Source organism: Phaenicophaeus curvirostris, chromosome 24 (assembly GCF_032191515.1).
Source record: "Phaenicophaeus curvirostris isolate KB17595 chromosome 24, BPBGC_Pcur_1.0, whole genome shotgun sequence".
In the NCBI taxonomy this organism is placed as follows: Eukaryota; Metazoa; Chordata; class Aves; order Cuculiformes; family Cuculidae; genus Phaenicophaeus; species Phaenicophaeus curvirostris.
Window position 1 is genome coordinate 2,479,151 of NC_091415.1, and position 12,475 is coordinate 2,491,625.

The following is a 12,475-nucleotide window of genomic DNA, read 5'->3' on the forward strand; positions in this document are numbered from 1 at the left end:
TTCTCACTGCTCTGAGCAGCTTGGTTCTCATCTGCGTTACGAGGATCATAGAATCACCAGGTTGGAAGAGACCCACCGGATCATCGAGTCCAACCATTCCCATCAATCACTAACCCATGTCCCTCAGCACCTCGTCCACCCGTCCCTTAAACCCCTCCAGGGAAGGGGACTCAACCCCCTCCCTGGGCAGCCTCTGCCAGTGTCCAATTTTCTGTGAAAATTTTTTCCTAATGTCCAGCCTGACCCTCCCCTGGCGGAGCTTGAGGCCATTCCCTCTCGTCCTGTCCCTTGGGAGAAGAGCCCAGCTCCCTCCTCTCCACAACCTCCTTTCAGGGAGTTGCAGAGAGCAATGAGGTCTCCCCTCAGCCTCCTCTTCTCCAGCCTAAACACCCCCAGCTCTCTCAGCTGCTCCTCTTGTTCTCCAGCCCCTTCCCTGGCTTCGTTGCTCTTCTCTGGACTCGCTCCAGAGCCTCAACATCCTTCTTGTGGTGAGGGGCCCAGAACTGAACACAGGATTCGAGGTTTGGTCTCACCAGTGCTGAGTCCAGAGGGAGAAGAACCTCCCTGGCCCTGCTGGCCACACCATTTCTGATCCAAGCCAAGATGCTCTGCCAGGCTTGGGGAGGGAGCAACAAAGGATAAGACCCCATGTGCAGGTTGGCTGGTGGCCGACTGCCCTCCCCTAACCCCTGGTCAATGAGTACCTGGTCATGTGGGCTGCAAAGTCAGCAGCAGCTCTGGGTGACGTTAACCACCACGCTCCCTTTCTGCCACTGGCTGCAGAGACTGGCACGCTGTCCGTGCAGCCCAGCCAGGCTTCTATCCTCACCCTTCCCTTCCATTTAAAGGGGAATCTCCAGGGAAGGAGATGTCTCAAACAATTCTGTGCCATTCCCAGCACAGCGCAGTCCTCACACAACACCTCCTGCCACACACTCCAGACCACAGCTAAAAGTTTAAAACAAAGCAGAGGAGATTCCCAGCAAAAGATAAGCTGCTTAGGGAGAGGAAGCCCCCAAACTGAAGATGGATGAAGAAACCAGCTTTAAGGGAAAGAACAATTTGCAAAGGGCAAGGATGTTACAAGCAATTAGCGGACAGAGACACGAGCTCAGCGGCCGTGTCACACAAGCTGGTTATTGGTGCGTAACACCCCTCAGCAACATAAATTACAATAATCACCCTGCCAGGGAAGGGATTGCTGTAAGCCTGACAGGGATGGCTTTGGGAGGAGGCTGTGAAGAAGGCGAGCCCCCAGCAGGGATTCCTAGTCATGCACGTTCAAAGACTGGCTGGGAGGGGAGCCGCGACGCGGTGTGATGTTCACCAGCACGTGGGACAAGAACCCAGGAGGTGCCCCGAGCAGGCTGGCGTGGTGCTGAGAAGACCATACGTGGTGGAATGGGGCTGTTCCACCAATAAGAGCCCAAAGCAAACTGTCCCTTAACACTTTGGGAAAGGCAACATGGGCTGAGGCTGCTGGCACTGAACTTGGCACCCACCAGCAGATGCCTCTGTGATGCTGAGCAGCCCATTTGCAAGGCAGCGCCCGCAGGGCGTTTTTCAAACATGCCAACTTAATGGCTGAGCAAAAGGCAGGCCCGCTTGGGTTTTTGTGATCTGAAATTACTTTTGGTTCTGGGGTTGTTTTTTGCCTTTGCTATTGTGGTGCTGAAGTCGCACAGCCTCGCGGGGTTCCGTGGGAAATCAGGTGTGAAAATGGGCTCATTGTATAGCTAGCAGAGTCGCATTTAAAACCGGGTCTGGCTGGGAAACTACAAGACTTTGTGCAAGTCCATGGCTGTGATCACCTCAGCTCATGGTGGGGGAGGCTTTTCCCCAGCATATCCTTCTCCTCCTCCTCCAGTTATGCAATTCCTAGCGTGCCCCTTGCCTGGTGCAGCTGCTCTCTCTTTTGATATAAATGGCATCCTTTGAAGACACACAAGCTGTGCTTCCTCACCCCAGGCTGCCTGCTGTCACCTTCCTGCAAACGGCACCTCAGCCCAGCTGCGCATCTGGCTGGAGAGAGGTGAGAAGGGGGAGGTGTGAAGGAGAGAGGCTGCAGCAAGCAGGGAATCAGGCTTGCCAGAGGTTTCCATCCTCATGTCTGCCTCTGTCCAATGGGGCACAGCTGGCTGGGAGCCGGAACCGAGCAGGGCTGTGATGCACATAACCCGAGATGATGGCTCTGAGCTCTTCATGCCATTGGGATAGTCCTAGGGCTTGCTCCAGGCAGAAGCAACCCTGTTTCTGCCATACCCCAGGAGATCACACACCCTCCTCACCCCCCCTGAAAAACTGCCTCCAGGAGCAAACCTCAGCTAGGCTCCTTTGCTTGACCAAGGGAAAACAGTCCCTCTCTTTTACAGGTTGCAAGCGGAATGCAGGCTGGAGTGATTTTCAGGAGCAGCAGGGAAAGCAGCAGCATCCTGAGCAGCATTTTAATCACAGACCCAAGGGGTTTGCTTAGGGCTGCTCCTCTCCAGAAGCTTCCTTGTCAGCAAACACCACTGCAGAGATGCTTGAGAGGGGCCACGGGGTTGGAACAGCCTTGGGGACAGCAGTCCCAGCCCTGCGCTGATGCCAGGGCAAGCACAGGGTGCAAGACTCTGCTGTGCGCCCCTTGTCCCAGTGCAAACCTGTCTGATGAACAGGAGCACTGCATGGATGGGCACAGAGCTAGAGCCCAGCAACGCCTGGCTTATAACACTCCACCCTGCCCCAGGCATGCTCCCTGCATGGCTCCTGGCCAGACACATTAAATCCTCCTGTTTCTCTCTCGCATGGTGAGGCCCCGGCAGGGACGCTCCATCCAGTCCTGGACGGCAGCTTCAGGAGAGGACGGAGAGCCCAGGGTGGCTGTGAGGACAGCCAGAGGGCTGGCAGACCCACCTTAGGAGCAGACCAAGGCAGTTCAAGGTGTTCAGCCTGGAGGGGAAAAAACTGAGCAGCAGGGACAGCAGCCTCCAAATACGAAGAAGTGGAAGGGAGCAGCCTGTCCTCTGTTACAGCCCTGTGAAACATGCTATAAGAACACGTAATTCTCGCTGTTAAGCTCCTAGCCCCTGTTTCAGACCCCTCCAAGACTGGGGTGCAGCCCTGCTCCCCTGTCCCACCGCACACGCCCCGCGCAACACCCTGCAGAGAGGCAGGGGCTCACCTGCCACAGTCTCCAGGCTGTAAGGGCTGGAGCCAAATCCAAAGTGGAAGCCGTTTGGATGTGCTCAGCAGGGAGGCGAGTGGAGCAAAGACCTCAAAACGCACAAAGCAATGATGCACCAGGCCCAGTAAGAGCCAGTTAAGACAGTTCTCTACTCAGGAGGCAGCACTGTCTCCCTCCAGAGAGATCCAGAGAGCCAATCTGCAGCCCAGTGCACTCACATAAGAGTCCTGGCAATCCCAGTAAATACGGGAAATATATTAAACCTGACGGCTTAGACTGGAGCATTAAAGAAATGGCAGCAACACGAATGTGCGTGACTTACGGAGGAAACACAGGGCAGCTCCAGCAGGGTTTCACCTTTCTTCTTCCTGCGGCTCCTCCGGCCTCATTCCCTCGCCGCACGGAGCGGTGTCAGAGCTGCTGATCCCTCCAGATCCCCAGAAGCTCCCAGGCACGTTTTCTCCTCTCCTAAACTCACATGGGCATGCATGTGTGCTGCTGCAAGGCAAGCGGCTGCGTGTGGGTCTGCAGGGAATATTTTACAGTCACTGCATCCAGGCAGCCGTTCCCTTCCCCGCTGCCCTGACATTCAATAGTAACGCGGGCACCGAGTCATGGAAAGAAAATGTGTTCAATGCCTCCCCTGCCCGTGGACAGTTCTCCCTTGTGCACACGCAGGCATGTGGAAATCATTGCCCAGCGCTGCATTTCAGCGAGAATCAGAGTGCTTTAGTTTAAAGGTTGGCTGTAAGTCAATGAAAACTGGCAGATGTGCCCCCCCTCCATGCTTAACTGCTCAGGATCTGCTCACACTGAGTGCTGGAGAGGCCAAATGCACCCGTTGGGGCACTGGGAGGGTGGTTGCTGCTGCACCACAAGGCTCAGCCTGTGCCTGGTGCTAACAAGGGGTGAGATGGCTGTAAATCACCCTTATTTAACAGCAAGCTCAACAAGTTACATCTCTTGATGGGCATCTGCAGTTCCACTGACTCTGAAAATATAGATGGATAAGAGGAAAGGAATACAGAATCAGAGAATCATTAAGACTGGAAAAGCCCTCTAAGCTCATCCAGTCCAACCATCAGCCCAACTTCACCGTGCTGAATAAACTGTGTCCCCAAGTGCCACGGCCACACGGGTTTTGAACCCCTCCAGGGATGGGGGATTCACCTCTGCTAATGCTGTTTTACAGGGAGATGAACTGAGGAGCAGGAGAAATGGAGACAAGTTCAGGCTGGTTCTTGTTCCCAGAGCTGAGTGAATTCCTCAAGGTTCCACTGCTCATCTCCAACAACTTTCCTACCTGAGCGCAGATGAACCGCAATCTCCTCTTGCCCCACACAAGAGCTCCCTGGGAACACCATCACCCTGACATTAAACTCCACGTAAAGCACTGCGTACATTAATAAACTGCACATGAAATAAAGCCCCCATCCCCAAGGTAGAGCTCAAAGCACAACTGACGATGGCAGCCACCAGGCCAATTGCAAACAGGTGAATCCAGCAGCAACTCCTCGAAATTTCACCCGTGGAGCATCACCATAACAACAGATCCACCAATCCACACCAGAGATTCATGCACTTAGCAACCAGGAGCTGCCAAATTATAAGAAAAGTAAGAACTGTGCACCAAGTATTTCCTCCGTGATGCTACTGTAAGTGTGCAAAACTCCAGCAGTGCAAGGGGCAAAGGCAGAAAAAAAGCACAGAATACGATGGATACCAAACCTTTTCCACCCAGCAAGTAGAACTGGAACAAAAGCACCCAGTGGTATCACTGGAACATGAATTTAGCCTTCGCTTTTGGCATTTTACTTAGGGCTGCGTGCATCCTCCTCCCTGTTACACAGTAGAGAGAGGAAACCTCAATGCAGAGGTAAGGCTGGCGTGCAGGACTAACACCTCCTAACAGCACTGATCTTCACCAAGCCATGAGAACTGGAGAAACCAAGCAAGCCTGCTCTGCTTGAAGGTTTTCAGAGGGGTTTAGCAGTTGTTTTATGGAATTAAGGCATCCCAGCTCTGCAGAGAGGAGCTCAAGTGCCAGCACTGCCCTTCAAAAGTAGCCAAACACCATTCCCAGAGGAGTTTGCTCCTGGGAATGGACCTTGTCCCTCATCACCCTGTGTGAAACAAGCGCGGGGAGGAGATAAGTTATATTTTCAGAGGACAATCCATCTCTCTGCCACTGACTCACTGACAAGCTTCCCCTTTCCAAGGCAGTTCACGGGGTGAGCTGTAGGCTGAACGCTCAGTTCTCTCTGCTGGAAAGAGGTGAGTAAGTGCACCGAGGGCTTCAATCTCTGCTTCCTCTTGGGAGCAAGGAGCACTGGGGTTAAAGTACTCCAGGGGAACGTGCCTGGGGAAGCGCTTCTCTTCGCCACCGTGCACCAGGAACACCAGCAAATGCCACAGAAAGTGGGAGTCCCTACTTGGACTGTGACCAGCCGTACAAGAAATGATTAGAACACAGCATCAGGTGGAGTTTCCTAGCCTAAACCAGCAAGAACCCTGTTAGCAGGACGCAGTCCTTCGACCTAAGCTGTGCAGAAGATCTGGCTGGAGAATAATGACTCTTCTGAGCCTTTGGCCATCGGAATGGATGGATGGGAAGGAAGGAGCCCCAGCAGCGGGCTGGCACCATCCAGCAAGAACAGCTTGGGTGGCTCCAGAAAGGGACTCCCTCGCTGTTGACTGTGACAGCCTCAGGATGCTAAGCCAGGGTTTGCTGTTTGCCTCACAGTCTGCAAGCTATTTTCAGCTCAAATGAGGAATCCAACCCAGCTTTGGCTTCCCAAAACAGTGATGCAGGCAGAAACTTCAGTGGGCATCAGAGAGATGATGAATGCGAGAGCCTTTCCAAAAAAAGAGAGGCAAGAAAGGGCTTGAACTGCAGAGCTGGACACACATGGTGGGGCACAGAGGAAAGCATCTCTGAGAAGGAAGGAATGATAGGGATATCCCTAAAAAAAGGTGTTTGATTTAGCTGGAAGTGGAGCAGACACAGTCCCACCTTCATGCAAATGCCAGCAGAGCTTGTGGTGTCTGGGATCATCTCCAGCCCGCATGGGTCTATCGAGGCCACTGGAGCTGATGTTCCCCCCACGCTGCCTGCTCACCAGTCTGACATCCCCCACCTCTGCTGTTATAATTAGGGAACTGGAGCAGATGGCAGCAGAATTAGCTGAAAACAGGAAAATCTCATACACAGCTGCTGCTTGCTGTGAGCAAGTCCTTCCCCCTTAGGCAAGTCAGGAGGATGACAGCGCCTGTGATTAAGGGGGAGATGCTGGGGCAGGGTGCTGCCGTGACAAGAACCCCAAAACTCTCTTAGGTGGGTGCTGCTGGAGAGCTGTGGACCACAGAGCGTTCGGTGATGAGGCACCAGTGGCTCCCTCTGCTTTGCTGTCCCTGAGGGGCTGTGTCAGCCTCTGTCTTTGTCCCATCAGACCGTATGGCAACCTGCACTCCTGTTCCCACAATAAAGGTTTGCACGCTGTTCTGTGCTGCTTCTCCCTCAGATGAAACCAAAACTGGCTGGTGTGGGCAGGGCAGACAAGGACCTTGCCCCCTCCTTCCCAGCTAGCAAACAGCCTGCAGCAAAGGTTACAATGGGCAGAGAGAAATTCCTAGAGATGCAACTCAGTCACAAAGCCTTGCAGGACATCCTGCACCCCAAAGCAAGCCCCAAGGACCCCAGGGGTAACACTCAGCACTGTTTAGGCACAGCACAAGTCCTGCTCCAGCCTGTGCAGGGCAGGGTAGATGAGCTGCCTGCCCTGATGGGGAAGAGTTTTTGAGTGCAGTTCAGGATGTGCTTTAATTGGTACTGAGGATTCTGCCCAGGAGAAAACCACCAGGCAGCTCCCTGTAAGGCAGGCAAAGGGGAGAATCTACAGCACAAGCCTCTTGCTAGCTGAATGCACCTATTATTTCATTAGTGCTCTTATTCCCCAGCCAATAAATGCTCTAATGGCATGTTGAGTCTCCCCTTCTGCTCACGTGCTACCCACCTACTATAAACACAGCCTGAAATCATCTTCCCTGACAGGCTGCAGAGCAGGGGAACTTTCTTACCGATGATTTCTGGCTGGAAGATGCTCAAGATTCATTCTGACAGATGCTGAGTGCTCTGGGGACAGAGTTGCTGTAGCACAGCATGCTCAGCCCTTGGTTGGTCTGGTTTCCTGAGTGCTGAGGCTCCACAGCAGAGTGAAATCCCTGGTGGCTGCACAGCAGGCTTAGGAGCCAGAACTCCTCACCTCAGCACCACCAAACGGCTCCCAGGACTGTTGATGCTCTGCTTGTTGCTGTGGTGGATTAGGAATAAATTAGGAATAAATAAAGCCATAAATAAAGCCCATAAAACTGCTTTGATGTAGAACTGAGAGAGGAAAATACCAGTCCTGTTACCCAGCTTTCACTCCCTTGGTTCAGTGCTGCTCAAAAGCCCCTTGGGTATAACTAGCTTATTTTTAGCCATTTACTTATTAAACAAACACAAGGGAAGGCTAAATGTCAAGGCATTTTTGCATACCGAGCTGGACTCTGCACATTTAGTTGGTCACATACAGGGATGCTGGACACAACTTCTGCTCTGGAGCTGAGGGTGGAGCTGAGCCAGCCAAGGAGCGTGGGTCCTACCTAGAAGCTGCTGCTTGTAATGCTTCCATCTCCCCCCAAAAAGCACTTGGAAGCCAAGGACCCCCTGACTGTGGGATCTGAGAAAGGACTGCAGAACCCCTCAGCTCCTTGGCTGGCTGGTTCCCCCTCCCTTCACTCCCAGGGCATCTCAAGAGTTTTTGGAGAATGCTTCCACCTCGTGGCCCTCTGGAGAACTGACTGGCTGGGAAATGCCAGGCTGCACCCTTGCAACCCAGCTGAGACAGAAACAAAGCCGCTCCATCCCTTCTTCTCGCTCTGTTGCCTTCGTCCACGCTGAAATGGGCTTCCCTGGTGCCTCTGCTCAGCCCTGGCACTGCCTGCCGCACAGACCTCGCTGCCAGCCATGCACCAACAGGCTGCAGAGCCCAGCATCCCATAGGATAGGCATGGACCCCTCCTCCAGGGATGTCCCATGGACCTCTCCCCAGGGATGCTCTGCTCTGCTGCAGGGCTGAGCAGGAGGTAAAGCAGCCCCCGGTCTGTTAAAACACCACTCTTCCAGCCCATGTGCACACACAAGTGCTACAGACTAGGAGAAGTCTGGCTGGAAAGCTGCCTGGAGGAGAGGGACCTGGGGGTGTTGGTTGACAGCGACTGAACATGAGCCAGCAGTGGCCCAGGTGGCCAAGAAGGCCAAGGGCATCTTGGCTTGGATCAGAAACGGCGTGACCAGCAGGGCCAGGGAGGTTCTTCTCCATCTGTACTCGGCACTGGTGAGACCAAACCTCGAATCCTGTGTTCAGTTGTGGGCCCCTCACCACAAGAAGGATGTTGAGGCTCTGGAGCGAGTCCAGAGAAGAGCAACAAAGCTGGTGAGGGGGCTGGAGAACAAGAAGAGCGGCTGAGAGAGCTGGGGGTGTTTAGCCTGGAGAAGAGGAGGCTGAGGGGAGACCTCATTGCTCTCTCCAACTCCCTGAAAGGAGGTTGTGGAGAGGAGGGAGCTGGGCTCTTCTCCCAAGGGACAGGACGAGAGGGAATGGCCTCAGGCTCCACCAGGGGAGGGTCAGGCTAGACATTAGCAAAAAATTTTTCACAGAAAGGGTCATTGGGCAGTGGCAGAGGCTGCCCAGGGAGGGGGTTGAGTCCCCTTCCCTGGAGGGGTTTAAGGGACGGGTGGACGAGGTGCTGAGGGACATGGGTTAGTGATTGATGGGAATGGTTGGACTCAATGATCCGGTGGGTCTCTTCCAGCCTGGGGATTCTATGATTCTAAGTGCTTGCAGAAGCTGGGGCATCCAAACCCATTCTGCCAGGGAACAGCCTTGTCACTCCTGCTTCCCCTCCAAAATCTGCCTGCACGGGCAGGTGGGAAGGGGAAGGAGGGGGAAAAGCCTTGAGCTCACGATAATAAGTGCTGGGTACATTGTGATAATCAGGGCTTCACCACACAACCTTCCCTGGCCCATGGGAAATGCTGCAGGGAGAGGGGATCACAGCCCTGTGTGGGTCCCCATCCCACTTCTGCCACCAACACCATCTGAAACACCAGGCGAGGAATTCTGCTCTGCTGGGGGAGCTACCTGGGCTTTACTGCTCCAGGGAAAACACCATCAGCTTGCACACAGAGCTCTTGTTGGGGCACAGAGGTTTGGGCTGGTTATTGCACAGGATTAGGATGAAAAATCCAGTTTTTCTTCTAGACCACAATTGTTTGTTTTACCTTAGAGCATAAAAGACCCAAACTTTCAATGTGTGCATGGCAGCAGCTTTACCTGCTCTTGGAGGTTCGCTGGGGCACCAAGATCTTTAGAATCAGGAAGCAGAGTCCCAGGTCCAGATGTGCTGCCAAAATCATCACCCTGTGCGTTGAAAAAACAGAAAGGCCTTAGTTCCCACACAACTGAAAGGATGCTCTTCCAAACTTGGGGTCTGCTGAAGAACACAACACAAATCGAAGGATTTCCTGATGCATCTGCTGCCCTAACGATCCCATTTTCACTTGAACAAAGGTGAATGATTCAGTGTTTGCTGGGCATGAGCAAGACTCAGCTTTTGTTTGTAGCAGCAGCAGTGTAAAGTGATTACATTTCTAGTAGTTTTCGCTTTTGTTACAAAACAAAGTCCATGAAGGTGGCAAATCCATTTGCCATGCTCCTTATGTGCAAAATGCAAGGAGGTTGCTCCTTCTAATGCCAGCGAGAGGACCAGAGTGCCATGGTGACACTGCAGAGCCGGAGCAGAGGTGGGAAGCGCGTGCATCTCCTCACCCAGGCAGCAGCCACTCCTCCACAACCATTCATCGACCTCAACCCACCCGGTGAGGGGCTCCTTGCTCCTTGTCCTGCCTCTGCACCTGCTGCTGGTGAGTGAGAAGATCAACAGGAGCTGGCAGCGTGCGCTTGCAGCTCAGGGAGCCAACCGTGTCCTGGGCTGCATCCAAAGCAGCAGGATCAGCAGGCAAGGGAGGGGATTCTGCCCCTCTGTTCTGCTCTGGTGAGACCCTCCTGGAGCCTTGAGTCCAGCTCTGGAGTCCTCAGCACAGGAGGGACATGGAGCTGTTGGAATGAGGCCACGGAGATGATCCAAGGGCTGGAGCACCTCGCATATGAGGGGAGGCTGAGAGAGTTGGGCTTGTTCAGCCTGTAGAGAAGGCTCCAGGGAGACCTTGGAGCAGCTTCTAGTGCTAAAAGGGGCTCCAGGAAAGCTGGGGAGGAGCTCTGGATCAGGGAGGGCAGGGATAGGATGATGGGGCATGGTTTGAAGCTTCAAGAGGGGAGATTGAGATGAGATTTTAGGGAGAAATGTTTTGCTGTGAGGGTGGGGAGGCCCTGGAACAGGTTGCCCAGAGCAGGGGTGGCTGCCCCATCCCTGGAGGGGTTCAAGGCCAGGTTGGATGGGGCTTGGAGCCCCTGATCCAGCGGGAGGCATCCCTGCCCATGGCAGGAGGCTTGGAACTGAGCAGTCTTTAAGATTTCTTCCAATCCAAACCATTCCATGGCTCTGTGGCCACAGACAGAAGCCGTCAGGCTTTGCTGATAAAGGATGAAGGTGATGGCACTGTCACAGCCATCGCTGTCCAAGTTAGAAGCCTTTCTGCAGAAGAGACAACCAGGCTGCTCGCTGCCTGTTTATGCTCACACACACCCTCCCCAGCCCAGTCTCAGCCTGAACAGCCCTGCAGAGTGAAATCTCTTCCCCTGAGGAATCAGTAATGAATGCAAGGAGTGACCAAACCTGCAGCCGATCCACAAGCACGTTCTGTGTTGTTGGAAACAGTACCTGCTGCCCAAGAGACACAGTGCAGCTCCTTGTAATCACGTAGAGAGTTGTCAAAAGGGTGTGCTAATTCCTCGTGTTATTAAGGACCTTGTAATTTGCAAGAAAAGTGGATACAGCTGCAGGGGAAGCTTTCCTAGCAGGACCTGAGTGGAACTCAGCGATTCCACCTGTGTTTACAGAGAGAGTGAGAGAGCAGCGCTGCAGAAAACCTGGATTCTTGTGTTGCCTCTGATTATAGAATCCTTTGTGTTGGAAGAGACCTTTCCAGGTCATCCAGCCCAACCCCTCTGCAGGAGCAGGGACACCTTTAACCAGCTCAGGTTGCTCAGAGCCTCATCCAACCTGACTTTGAATATTTCCAGGGGTGAGGCAGCCGCGACCTCTCTGGGCAACCTGGGCCAGGGCCTCCCCACCCTCCCTGTTAAAAATTTCTTCTTTCTATTCAGTCTGATTTAAACGTTCAGCTATTTGGCAAGATGAGTCCTGCACGGGGCTGACATGTAGCGGGTAGGCAGGGTTTGAAAGAGGATTATAGCTGGGTTCCTCATCCCAGCAACAGATCTCACCTGCCATAACATGGGGAGAGGCAGCTTTGAAGGCAGGACATGGATCTCACCCTCCTGGCTGGGGCTCAAACGAAGAGCTCCCTGTTAACGAGAAGGAAATAGGGAGCGGTGGAATTGGGAAGCGCTTTGTGCTGCCCATACGGACAGTTGGCACGTAAGGATCTACTGGGGGTTCATCAAAGGGCTGCTAAAACGCGGCGAGATACCTGCCAGTCGCCATCCGAGGAAATTAAAAATCACGCGCCATATGCCGCGCGGCACGGGGAGGGAGCAGGGGCATCTCCAGCACCGTTTGCATCTGTCCAAGTGGCCCCAGGAGGGGGTAGGTGCGATGAACGCTGCCAGCGCGGGGTTCCTAACCCAGCAATAACTCCCCGTTTTCCCAGCACCGAACGGAGAAGGACAGTGATGGGGAAATAAGGGGCACGGAGAGGAAGGATGACACATGTTCAGCCCTACCCAGTGGCACAGCAGCCAGAGCCAATAGCTGCTTTTCATGCTCAGTGAGCCTGTCCACCTCCACCCCCCAACCCCCCCTTCAAGTCCTTAAGTTGCAGCTTTGAACTACCTCGGTGCGCTGAGAAAATATGATGCTCAGCGTGAACAGAAGGAAGAGCCTGCTGACAGGTAGACAGCATGGACACTGCTCCCGGCAGGGCTGGCTGCTGAGAGAGGTACGTGCCTTCCAAGGCAGGGACCCAAAACCAATCGCGTTTGGGATGGAAAACTCAGAGCAGACTTTAATTTTCCACCAGGGGTAATAAGGAAATCTGGCTCCCTCGAAATGATTCATTCCCCCTTCCCACCTCCCCTCCCCCTGCATCCTCTCCCCATCCCTCCCAGCACAAAACGCTTCATT

At 53.8% G+C, this 12,475-nt stretch overlaps 2 protein-coding genes across 2 annotated transcripts in view; one reads left to right on the top strand and one right to left on the bottom strand.

Annotated features, from left to right (window-relative positions):
* Window positions 1–3,917, bottom strand: part of CDK18 (cyclin dependent kinase 18) — a 40,878-nt gene extending 36,961 nt beyond the window's left edge. The window contains exon 1 of the mRNA XM_069876160.1: window positions 3,489–3,917. The gene's annotated coding sequence lies outside the window, so the exon portion shown is untranslated. The remainder of the gene's footprint in view (window positions 1–3,488) is intronic.
* An 8,261-nt stretch (window positions 3,918–12,178) lies between these two features.
* Window positions 12,179–12,475, top strand: part of BLACAT1 (BLACAT1 overlapping LEMD1 locus) — a 28,454-nt gene continuing 28,157 nt past the window's right edge. Inside the window, exon 1 of the mRNA XM_069875889.1 lies at window positions 12,179–12,290. The gene's annotated coding sequence lies outside the window, so the exon portion shown is untranslated. The remainder of the gene's footprint in view (window positions 12,291–12,475) is intronic.